The sequence below is a fragment of the Canis lupus genome, chromosome X, assembly GCF_003254725.2.
Source record: "Canis lupus dingo isolate Sandy chromosome X, ASM325472v2, whole genome shotgun sequence".
Classification (NCBI taxonomy): Eukaryota; Metazoa; Chordata; class Mammalia; order Carnivora; family Canidae; genus Canis; species Canis lupus.
Genome location: NC_064281.1, coordinates 14,397,576 through 14,408,363, shown reverse-complemented (window position 1 = coordinate 14,408,363; position 10,788 = coordinate 14,397,576). Strand labels below are relative to the sequence as shown.

Sequence of the window (10,788 nt, the reverse complement as noted above, 5' to 3'; positions counted from 1 at the left end):
GAAACCAAGATTCTTCAACTAATAAACTGCAAGGAAAAAAGAGAGATGGAGGAGAAATCTATAGATTAAAAGAGACCACAAAGCGTATCTTATAATTGCAGTGTGGACCTTATTCACATCCTTTTTTTTTTTTTAAACCTAATGTGTAAAAAAGTGTATGATATTTTATGGGACAATTGGAAATTTGAATAGTGAATGGGTATTTGATGATATGAAGAAATTATTTCTACTTATATATTGAAACTTAGTTTTTAATTTTTTTACTAATTTTTAAAAAGATTTTGTTTATTTATTCATGAGAGACACACAGAGAGAGGCAGAGACATAGGCAGACAGAGAGGCAGGCTCCCTGTGGAGAGCCTGATGCAGGACGTGATCCCAGAACCCTGGGATCATGCCCTGAGCCAAAGGCAGATGCCCAACCACTGAGCCACCCAGGTGCCCCAAAGCCTTATTTTTAATTATGGTATTTTGGTAGACAGGATAATGCCTTTCCCCTATGTCTACATCCTAATCCCTGGAACCTGTGAACATGTGACAAAAGGGACTTTGCAGATGTGATTCAGGGTGTCGAATGGAGAAATTACTTGGATTACCCAGGTGTGCCCAGTATAATCACAGGGTCCTTATGCAGGAAAAATGGGTTAGGAGAGTCAGAGTCAGAGGAGATGTGACAATTCAAGCAAAGGTCAGAGTGAGAGAGAGGGAGGTTGGAAGATGCTATACTGCTGGCTTTGAAGATGGAGGAAGCAGCCACAAGCCAATGAATGCAGGTGGTGTCTAAAACTGGAAAAGGCGCCTTCCAACTAGGGCCCGGCAGAATGGCTCCTGCAAAGAAGGGTGGCGAGAAGAAGGGCCGTTCTGCCATCAATGAGGTAGTGACCAGAGAATACCCCATCAACATTCACAAACGTATCCACGGAGTGGGTTTCAAGAAGCGTGCCCCTTGGGCACTCAAAGAGATCCGGAAACTTGCCATGAAGAAGATGGGAACTCCAGATGTGCACATTGACACCAGGCTCAACAAAGCTGTCTGGGCCAAAGGAATAAGGAATGTTCCATACCGTATCCATGTGCGGTTGTCCAGAAAACGTAACGAGGATGAAGATTCACCAAACAAGCTCTACACGCTGGTTACCTACGTACCTGTCACCACTTTCAAAAATCTACAGAGTTAATGTGGATGAGAACTAATAGCTGATTGTCAAATAAAGGTATAAAACTGAAGAAAAAAAAACAAAAAAACACACAACTGGAAAAGGCAAGGAAACCAATTCTCCTCTAGAGACTCCAAAAAGAACACAGCCCTGCCTATCCATTTTGGACTTCTGACCTTTGGAACTATAATATAATAAACTTCTGAGGGCTTTTTGTTTTGTTTTGTTTGAAGATTTTATTTTGGGGGCACCTGGGTGGCTAAGTTGGTTGAGCAGCTGACTCTTGATTTCACCTCAGGTCATGATTTTGGGGTCCTGGGATCCAGCCTGAAGTCTGTCTCCACACTCCGTGGGGAGTCAGCTTGAGGATTTCTCTCTCTCTCCTTCTGCCCCTCCCCCTGCTCTCTCTCTCTCTCCCTCTCTCAAATAAATAAATAAATAAATCTTAAAAAGATTTTAGGGGCACCGAGGTGGCTCAGTTGGTTAATTAAGTGCCTGCCTTCAGTTCACTTCAAAACCTGCATTGGGCTCCCTGCTCAGGGAGGAGCCTACTTCTCCCCTCTCCCTCTGCTGCCCCCCCCCCCCCCCGCTTGTGGTTTCTCACTCTCTCTGTCAAACAAACAAACAAACAAACAAACAAATAAATAAAATCTTTAAAAAATAATAAAAAATATATGGTTTAAAAAGAAATTTTATTTTTTAAATAATCTCTACACCCAATATGGGGCTCGAATTTACAACTCCCAGATCAAGGAAGTCATGCTCCACCCACTGAGCCAGCCAGGTGCCCCTAAACTTCTGTTGTTTTAAACTGATAAGTTTGTGGTAATTTGTCATAGCAGCAATAGAGCAGTAATGCAGTTATGTTGTAAAGAGAGTCAACTTTTACTATTTAAAAAAAAATTTTTTTGAGAGAGAATGTGTGCAAGCACATGAACAGAGGGCAGGGAGGAGAGAGAGAATCCTAAGCAGACACCACACTCAGCTGGGAGCCTGATGTGGTGCCTAATCTCATGACCTTGAGACCATGACCTTAGGTGAAACCCAGAGTCAGATGCTTAACTGACTGAGCCACCCAGGTGCCGCTTTATTTATTTTTAAAGATTTTTGTTTTATTTTATTTTATTTTATTTTTTTAAGATTTTATTTTTGAGTAACCTCTACAGCCAACATGGGGCTGTAACTCAGAAACCGGAGATCAAGAGTTGCATGCTCCACTGACTGAGCCAGCTCGGCACCCCTAATTTTGTGTATTAAAAAAAATTAAACACACATACCCACATAAGAGAAAAATAGTTAATGCTAAGTATTATGACTTAAAAGACTTCCAAAGACCTAGGTTGGTGAACTGCAAGCTGTATTAGGAGTGGTAACACAGCCAGAGTAAAAGTATCATCGGGACCGGAAGTGAGAGGGTCACAAGATGGCACCAGGACTCAAGAAGACCTAAGGAGGCCGGCACAGGAAAGACCGGGGATGGATGGGAAATTAATGGTGAGAGGTCTCAGGGAAGTGGAAGAGGTAAACCAGCAAAGACAACAGTATGCACAAAAGAATGGAAAGAATGGATTGAACCGGTCAAGGAGCAGAGGACATTGCATACTTTACAGGACAACAAAATGCTGTATGCTATCTCGTAGGTTCCCAGTCACCTTGGCCTTCAGAAGTAGGCAGGTGACCCCTTTTATCCACCATTTTCCCAATTCTCTTGAACTCACACTCCCCTGATTACACTCTCACTTTTGTCAAATACTGTTGCCTGCTATTTCCATTATTATCTATATTAGTTTGCCTTTTGGCCCTTACAACAATTTCTCTTGGTTGTTTGCTTAATTTTTACTTGTGTGTTTTTGGCAAGGCAGAGGCAAACAACAAACAAAACCCAAGTGCCCAAATCATACATGGAAATGCAGAGTCTCTAAATATTTGTCTTCCCAACTACCATGTTGGTTTACAAATCTATTTACACAGCGGATCCAAAAGAGAAGGGTCAATAGTTGACCGACACAGTTCCTGGCACAGGTATGAAGTGAAACTTGCTCTTGGTTTTGAATGAAGCAAAGCGCTCATTTTTTTAGTCTTTTTTTTTTTTTTTTTTTTTTTAGATTTTATTTATTTATTCATGAGAGACACAGAGAGAGACAGAGAGAGGCAGAGGGAGAAGCAGGCTCCATGCAGGGAGCCCAACATGGGACTCGATCCTGGGTCTCCAGGATCACACCCTGGGCTGAAGGCGGCGCTAAACCACTGAGCCACTGGGGCCGCCCAAGCAAAGTGTTCATTATCAAGATAATAAGCTTTAATGTAATTGGAGGCCAAACTACTGCCTTAAAGAGAACTCATCATAAGAAAGAGAAAATAATTGTAAGACAAATTTCAGTAACTTTAGTCAAAAAGAACAGCTTGTGGAAAAGGGGACAGCAAAATTGTAAGACGTGCTAAGTGTAAGGGTGATGCTTCAACAACGGGTGAAGCTTGGGGACATGCTGTGAAGTGAAAGATGATAGACACAATGTGTGAGTCCATTGATAAGATACCCAAGAACAGGCAAAACTAATCTGTAATGATAGAAACCAGAATAATGGTGGGGTGGGGGGTGTTCTTGACCGGGAGGAGTCATAAGATTTTCTGGGGTGCTGAAAATTATACCTCGATGTTTGTGTGAGTACATAGGTGCATATCTGTGTAAAACTTAATTGAGTTGTGCATTTATGATTTGTGCACTTTATTGCATGTAGGTTAAAGTTCAGTTGGAAAAAAAAGAAAGCCCAGATAGATACCATACTTGTTTTGTTCATTTAAAAAAATAAAAGAAATATTTTATTCATTGGTTCATGAGAGATACAAAGAGAGAGGCAGAGACATAGGCAGAGGGAGAAGCAGGCTCCATGCAGGGAGCCCAATGTGGGGCGCTCTACAACTCCTCTTCTTAAAGGTACCCTGTCATTCGCTGAATAAGGTACAAACACCTTAGCCTGGCCCTCAAAGTCCTCTCTAAATTGACCCCCTCTGGAACGCCTGGATGGCTCAGTTGGTGAAGCCTCTGCCTTCAGCTCAGGTCATGATCCCAGGGTCCTGGGATCGAGCCCTGCATCAGGCTCCCTGCTCAGTGGGGAGTCTCCTCCCTCTGCCTGCTGCTTCCTGCTTGTGCTCTCTCTCTGTCTCTGTCAAATAATAATAAAAAAAATTGACCCCTTCTTATTTTGTTTGGCACAATGAACTTTTCATTGTTGAAAGACCATGCAGTGACTTCATTACTTTGCACACATGCTATTCCCTATGAGCTTCCACGTCTATTTGGCAAACTTTTCATTCTCCCCTTTTCAGTTCAAATGTTACCTTTACCCTCTTAAGAAATAGGCACATGGGGAACTAGTAATTGTGGTTTATTATCAATAAACAGGCAGCATTTAGGTGCTGTTCATACATTATCTTCTTTTTTAAAAAATGATTTTATTTATTTATTCATGAGAGACACAGAGAGAGGCAGAGACACAGGCAGAGGGAGAAGGAGGCTCCCTGTGGGGAGCCCAATGTGAGACTCGATCCCAGGACCCCGCCGAAGGCAGACACAGCCACTGAGCCACCCAGGTGCCCCCGTCCATTACCTTCTTTAACCTTCACTCTACGACAATATCTCCAGTTGATTTTACCCACCGTTAGTTCACAGTATTATAGCGACTTGATTACATATGACAGGTGATGAAACCTGTAGTTGCTATACATAGTGCCTCAAATATAAATTCTCAGAGGGTTTACAGAAATGTAAGACCTTGAAGACCCTACCCTATCCTCTCAGTTGGTTGGCTCGATATAATGAAAAGAAAAGCATTTCAATAATAGTCCCAGCAGGAACAGAGTACAGTTACATGTGATTTTGAAGAGAAATGAATGAATTATTTACAGAGGTGTGGGGAAGCTTAAGGGAACTATTGAGGGATACAGAAGTTGCCCAGGGATTAGGCAAAACCTGGAAACTGAAAGCTGTGCCTGTTCCACTCCTGGAGACCCAGTGAGGACCAGCCCCTGAAAGAGGAGCCTTTCCTTGGAGCGGTCATGGAGCTATCACTACTACTAGACAGATCACAGGCAGGGAAGGCTTAGGAAAGAACTGCCCCCAGCCCCCATATAGGTGACTTCGATCACTTCTGACGGTGCCTGCTGTTGGCCAAACCAACTGTGCAGAGTGATCCACTACTGAAGGTTAAGTCCCCTGGGGCACTAAATCTAAGGCAAAGAAGGGTGAAAATTCATGGGATAGATGATGGTTCAAATGCAGAATGACCAGCACAAAAAGTGTAAAAACAAAATTAATAAATGTTTTAATTGAATGTGCAAAGGACATTCTGTCAGCTGAACAATTGCAATTTCGTTCATCTAGTTAATACAATATTTTTTTATTTATTCATGAAAGACACAGGGAGAGAGAGAGGCAGAGACACAGGCAGAGGGAGAAGCAGGATCCTTGTAGGGAGCCCGACGTGGGACTCGATCCCGGACACTGGGATGACACCCTGAGTAAAAGGCAGACACTCAGCCACTGAGCCACCCAGGCATCCCAGTTTATACAATATTATATGGGTACATCTAAAAATGTTTGCTATGAGGGGCATCTGGATGGGTCAGGTTGGTTAAGTACTTCCCTCTTGGTTTCGGTCCAGGTCATGATCTCAGGGTCGAGGTATCGGGCTCAGCAGGGAGTCTGCTTCTTTCCTTCTCCTCTGCCCCTTTGCCCTGCTCCCTCTCTCTCAAATAAATAAGTCTTTAAACAAAATAAAACTTTGAGAGGATGAAGGGTGTGAAAAGAGACCCTACTTATTTTGAAGATTTTTTTTTAATTTTATTTTTTTATTCATGAGAGACAGAGAGAGAGAGGCAGCGACCCAGGCAGAGGGAGAAGCAGGCTCCATACAGGGAACCCAACATGGGACTCCATCCTGGGTCCCCAGGATCACGCCTTGGGTTGAAGGTGGCGCTAAACCGCTGAGCCACCCGGGCTGCCCTATTTTGAAGATCTTAAAATCTATGTGAGTAATCTCTCTTTCTCTCTCTTCTTTGAACTGGGTGTAAGATCCTGGAGTATTCAATTTCTCTTAGACATCTTGGTATCTTCATCCCAAGCACAGCTGCATACAACAAGCATTCAATAAATGCTTGGTGTTTGAATGAAGGACTGAGGGAATGTATTAATGCTCAAGTGTACTGTATGAAGTTCATTGAGTTTATGCCAGTTTTCACAGCATATAGAGTACTTGACTTGGCCAAAGTCAGCTTCAGTTTCACACATTTTGTTGGTAAAAGACTAATTTATGTTTTTTAAAAAAATGTGGGTTCCATTAAGGAAAGACCATGGTTTGGTTTTCTGATAGATATGAATAGCACTTTGCCATCTGTGAAGTAAGTGTGGCAGATTCTATTATCCTTATTTTTAAAATGAAAAAAGCTGAGGCATGGAAAGTTCTAAAGAATTCTGGTTAGTGGATGATAGAATTGGGATTCAAGACAAGAGTTTGGACTTCCTGATACAGCTTTGTCCTCTGACAAGATAGTCTTCTGGTTAGACTAGAGTCTCTCTTCACATCACAGACTTCACTTCTTGATATTTTTCCAAGGAGGTTACTATTTTGAAGTTAGGCAAAGAGGTTTATCAACAATACTAGAAACAATTTATATCATGTTCTTGGTTTAATGGAGAGAAAAGGGGCATTTTGTTAGAAACAAAGATCTGAAAATATTTGTTAACTCAGATACTGTTCATTTGTTATTTAGTACCTACTACACGCATTTTCCCCCTAAGGTAACAGTATGACTGGTGAGTTTACCAGGAATACCTTAGATCTCTAGCCTCTGCCAGGTTTAGTTAGGGTTCTGTGTTTTAGGGAAAAGGAGTGCATGAAGTGGAAAAACTAGAGGGAGTCTTCACTAATCATCCTGAAAGTTAACTTTACCTATGCAAGTAATATCATTTCAATATAAGCATGTATGCTGATGGGAATCTAGGTTAAATTTTGCTCATCTAGATAAAACCATCTTTATTCTGTGAACTAATATTAAATTCTAAAGAAAGGTAGAAAGGGAAGTAATCAAACACACTTGTGATACAGGAGTATTTTGCATTGGATTTGGGCAGGGTGAGGATGACATTTCTTTTTTAAGGTGTCACAGGTTTTGGGCTGAGTCAGAACTATAGGAGCAAATGGACAGAAACAAATCCGAGACGTGAAAAATAATCATGAAAATTTGGATTTTGCTAACCTTAGTTCTTATTCTTTCAGTACATGTATTCTCCTTTTTTTCACATTTTCTAAGCAAAATTAATTGAATGTCATAATGGTAGGTACTCATTCATCTATTCAACAAATATTTACCAAATTTGTACTATGTGCAAGGTGCTTCCATAAAATGTAAAAGAAACAGTGATGTTCTGATCTATGCTAACATCATTAAAAAGCAGTCTCGGGGGGCGCCTGGGTGGTGCAGTGGTTGAGCATCTGCCTTTGGCTAAGGTTGTAATCCCGGGATCCTGGGATTGAGTCCCATGTCGGGCTCCCCACAGGGAGCCTACTTCTCCCTCTTCTCCCTCTTCCTGTGTCTCTGCCTCTCTCTCTGTGTCTCTCATGAGTAAATAAATAAAAATCTGAAAAAAAAAAAAAAAAAAAGCAGTCTCAAGTGTATTTTGGCAAAGCCGGAAAGGAAAAAGCAGAGTATGAATACATAAAGGAATTATTATTAAACGTTTATATACATAATCTATGGTGAAAGTATACAATTCAGGACAGGGTAAAAGGGATAGGAAAGGTTCAGATATATGTATGTTCAGAAGCTGATATTGCCACTTACTTACTATTTAATACTCAATTTCCTCATCTATAAATGGAGAATAAGAGCACATACCTCGTAAGAATTTTGTGGAAGAATATGATGAAAATTGACAATTACATATCTAAAGAGGCTAACAAGATTCTCAGCACATGGTAGTTGTCATCATTATCAATAACTCATATTTAAAGTAACAGTCACACTTCTATAAATGCTTTGATGAACATGGTTACTGATAAGATGTTCTAATATAGATAACGCAAAGTATATTTTTAGAGTAAGGGCTTCAGTAATTTCTTTATTTTTTAAAAAAGATTGTATTTATTTCTTCATGATAGAGAGAGAGAGAGGCAGAGACACAGGCAGAGGGAGAAGCAGGCTCCATGCCGGGAGGGAGCCCGACGCAGGACTCGATCTCGGGACTCCAGGACCACGCCCTGGGCCAAAGGCAGGCGCCAAACTGCTGAGCCACCCAGGGATCCCCGGCTTCAGTAATTTCATATTAAAAACAGGAATATGGGAAGTAGATGAGGTGCCTTGAGACAGGCAATTTAACAATCAGAGTAGTATTGCTACATCTTGATAAAGGGTCCGTAGATGTAAAAGATGCCTCAGTGGACAACCCAAGTCTTTCTTTTTTTAAAATTTTTATTTATTTATGATAGTCACAGAGAGAGAGAAGCAGGCTCCATGCACCGGGAGCCCGACGTGGGATTCGATCCCGGGTCTCCAGGATCGCGCCCTGGGCCAAAGGCAGGCGCCAAACCGCTGCGCCACCCAGAGATCCCAACCCAAGTGTTTCTGGTACAGAATGTAGAGATGAATTTCAAATTTTCCTATTGCATAAGGATTAGAAAGACGATGGCCTGTAATTAAAAATTTAAGCTCCCGGGCAGCCCGGGTGGCTCAGCGGTTTAGCGCCTGCCTTCAGCCCAGGGTGTGATCCTGGAGACCCGAAATGGAGTCCCACGTTGGGCTCCCTGCATGGAGCCTGCTTCTCCCTCTGCCTGTGTCTCTGCCCCTCTCTTTCTGTGTCTCTCATGAATAAATAAAAACGAAATCTTTAAAAAAATAAAAGTTTAAGCTCCCTCATACCCCCAAGCCTTGCTCTAGCCCATACTAAGGATCTGCTTAGATTAAACCTGTTTATTTTTTTTCCTCTTAAAGGTATCTTTCTGGCTTTTAAAAACATTTTGGACTTTCATCTTGGACCATTTTAACATTCCCTTCTTTGTGGTATATATTGTACAATCGATATGGCCAAATCTCTCGTTAATATTTGGATAACAACAACAACAACAACAAAAAACAAAAACAAAAAAATATTTGGATAACAGTGGCCTAGTTTTTGTTTTGTCTTAAAGTTTTTATGAATTTCGCACTAACATTTCAGCAGTTTGATTTTGTGCCATTTGCCAATGCTTAAATACAATAAAAAAATACTCCCACAAAACTTTAAATTGGTCTTTGTTTAATATTGTAAAAGTTCTGTATGAAAATAATTTCTGCATTGTGGAAGATGGATATATTCCACATTTTTTGTTTTTTAGTTTTAGGCTTCAATTTCCTTATTATGATTTGTATATATATATATATTCTTTAAGATTTTATTTATTTATTCATGAGAGACACACAGAGAGAGGCAGGGACACAGGCAGAGGGAGAAGCAAGCTCCATGCAGGGAGCCCGATGTGGGATTTGATCCTGTGTCTCCAGGATCAGGCCCTGGGATGAAGGCAGTGCTAAACTGCTGAGCCACCCAGGGTACCCCCTAATTAATGTGTGTGTGTGGGTTTTTTTTTTAAGATTTTATTTATTTATTCACGAGAGACAGAGAGAGAGAGGGAGGCAGAGACACAGGCACATGGAGAAGCAGGCTCCACGCAGGGAACCTGACGCGGGACTTGATCCCGGGACTCCAGGATCAGGCCCTGGGCCGAAGGCGGCCCTAAAACGCTGAGCCACCTGGGCTGCCCTCTAATTATGATTTTTGAAATACAGTATGCCCTATATGCTAAGTTAAGGTGATTACAAATACAAAACCTACATCCAGCTTTTCAGAGTTGGAGAGAGAAGGCCTGCCAATGGGTACTTTGTGCTAACACAGCACATTGTATTATTTTTCAAACAAAAGTTTTAAATCTGCTTATACGCAAGCTCACAACGAGGGATGAAATGTTTTTCTCGGATTTTCTGTTCGCTATATTTTGTGCGAGGGGCGTCCTGGCCTTTTTCGGGGTTACTTTTACGACCGCCCCCTTCAGCTGGGTGCAACGTCCACCTGCACAACCCCCCTGCCCCCCGGGCGAGGAGGATAAAGCAGAGACCCCAAAATGCATTCTCCAGGACGTTCCCAAGCACTCTCAAACCAGGGAGCAAATTACTTCCCCCTCCAGGTTAATCCAGTCCCGTTAGCTTAAGCCTGGGTTTAGAGGAACAACTAAATTCAGAATGTGGGGCTGCAGGGGAATGCATGGCAAAAAGCCATGGGAAAAACAACAACAACAACAACAAAACTGTTTCAAGGAATATGCTGCAACCCGCGAAGGAGTGGCTTTGCTCAAGCTGCTTTTATAAAGAGTTGCATTTTCCGTGTTCATCGAACTTGCTTCAGTTCCTAGGGAAGCGCCTGGCTTTTCGGTGCGTGGCCGGCGTGGCTGGTGAGCAAGAGTCAAGGGCGATGGCCAAGGGGAGCGAGTGCCCGCGATGGAACCTGACGCGGACCCCGGGGTGTCCTTGGGGGGCCCATCACGGTCTTGGGTGCACGGGCTGCGACTGGCCTCTTTTTGGCGGGAGGCGCAGACGGCGGGGG

At 42.3% G+C, this 10,788-nt stretch overlaps 1 pseudogene; it reads left to right on the top strand.

Moving 5' to 3' along the window:
* The first annotated feature begins 818 nt into the window (after nt 1-818).
* LOC112655587 (60S ribosomal protein L31-like) lies at nt 819-1,209 on the top strand (annotated as a pseudogene).
* Nucleotides 1,210-10,788: the final 9,579 nt, after the last annotated feature.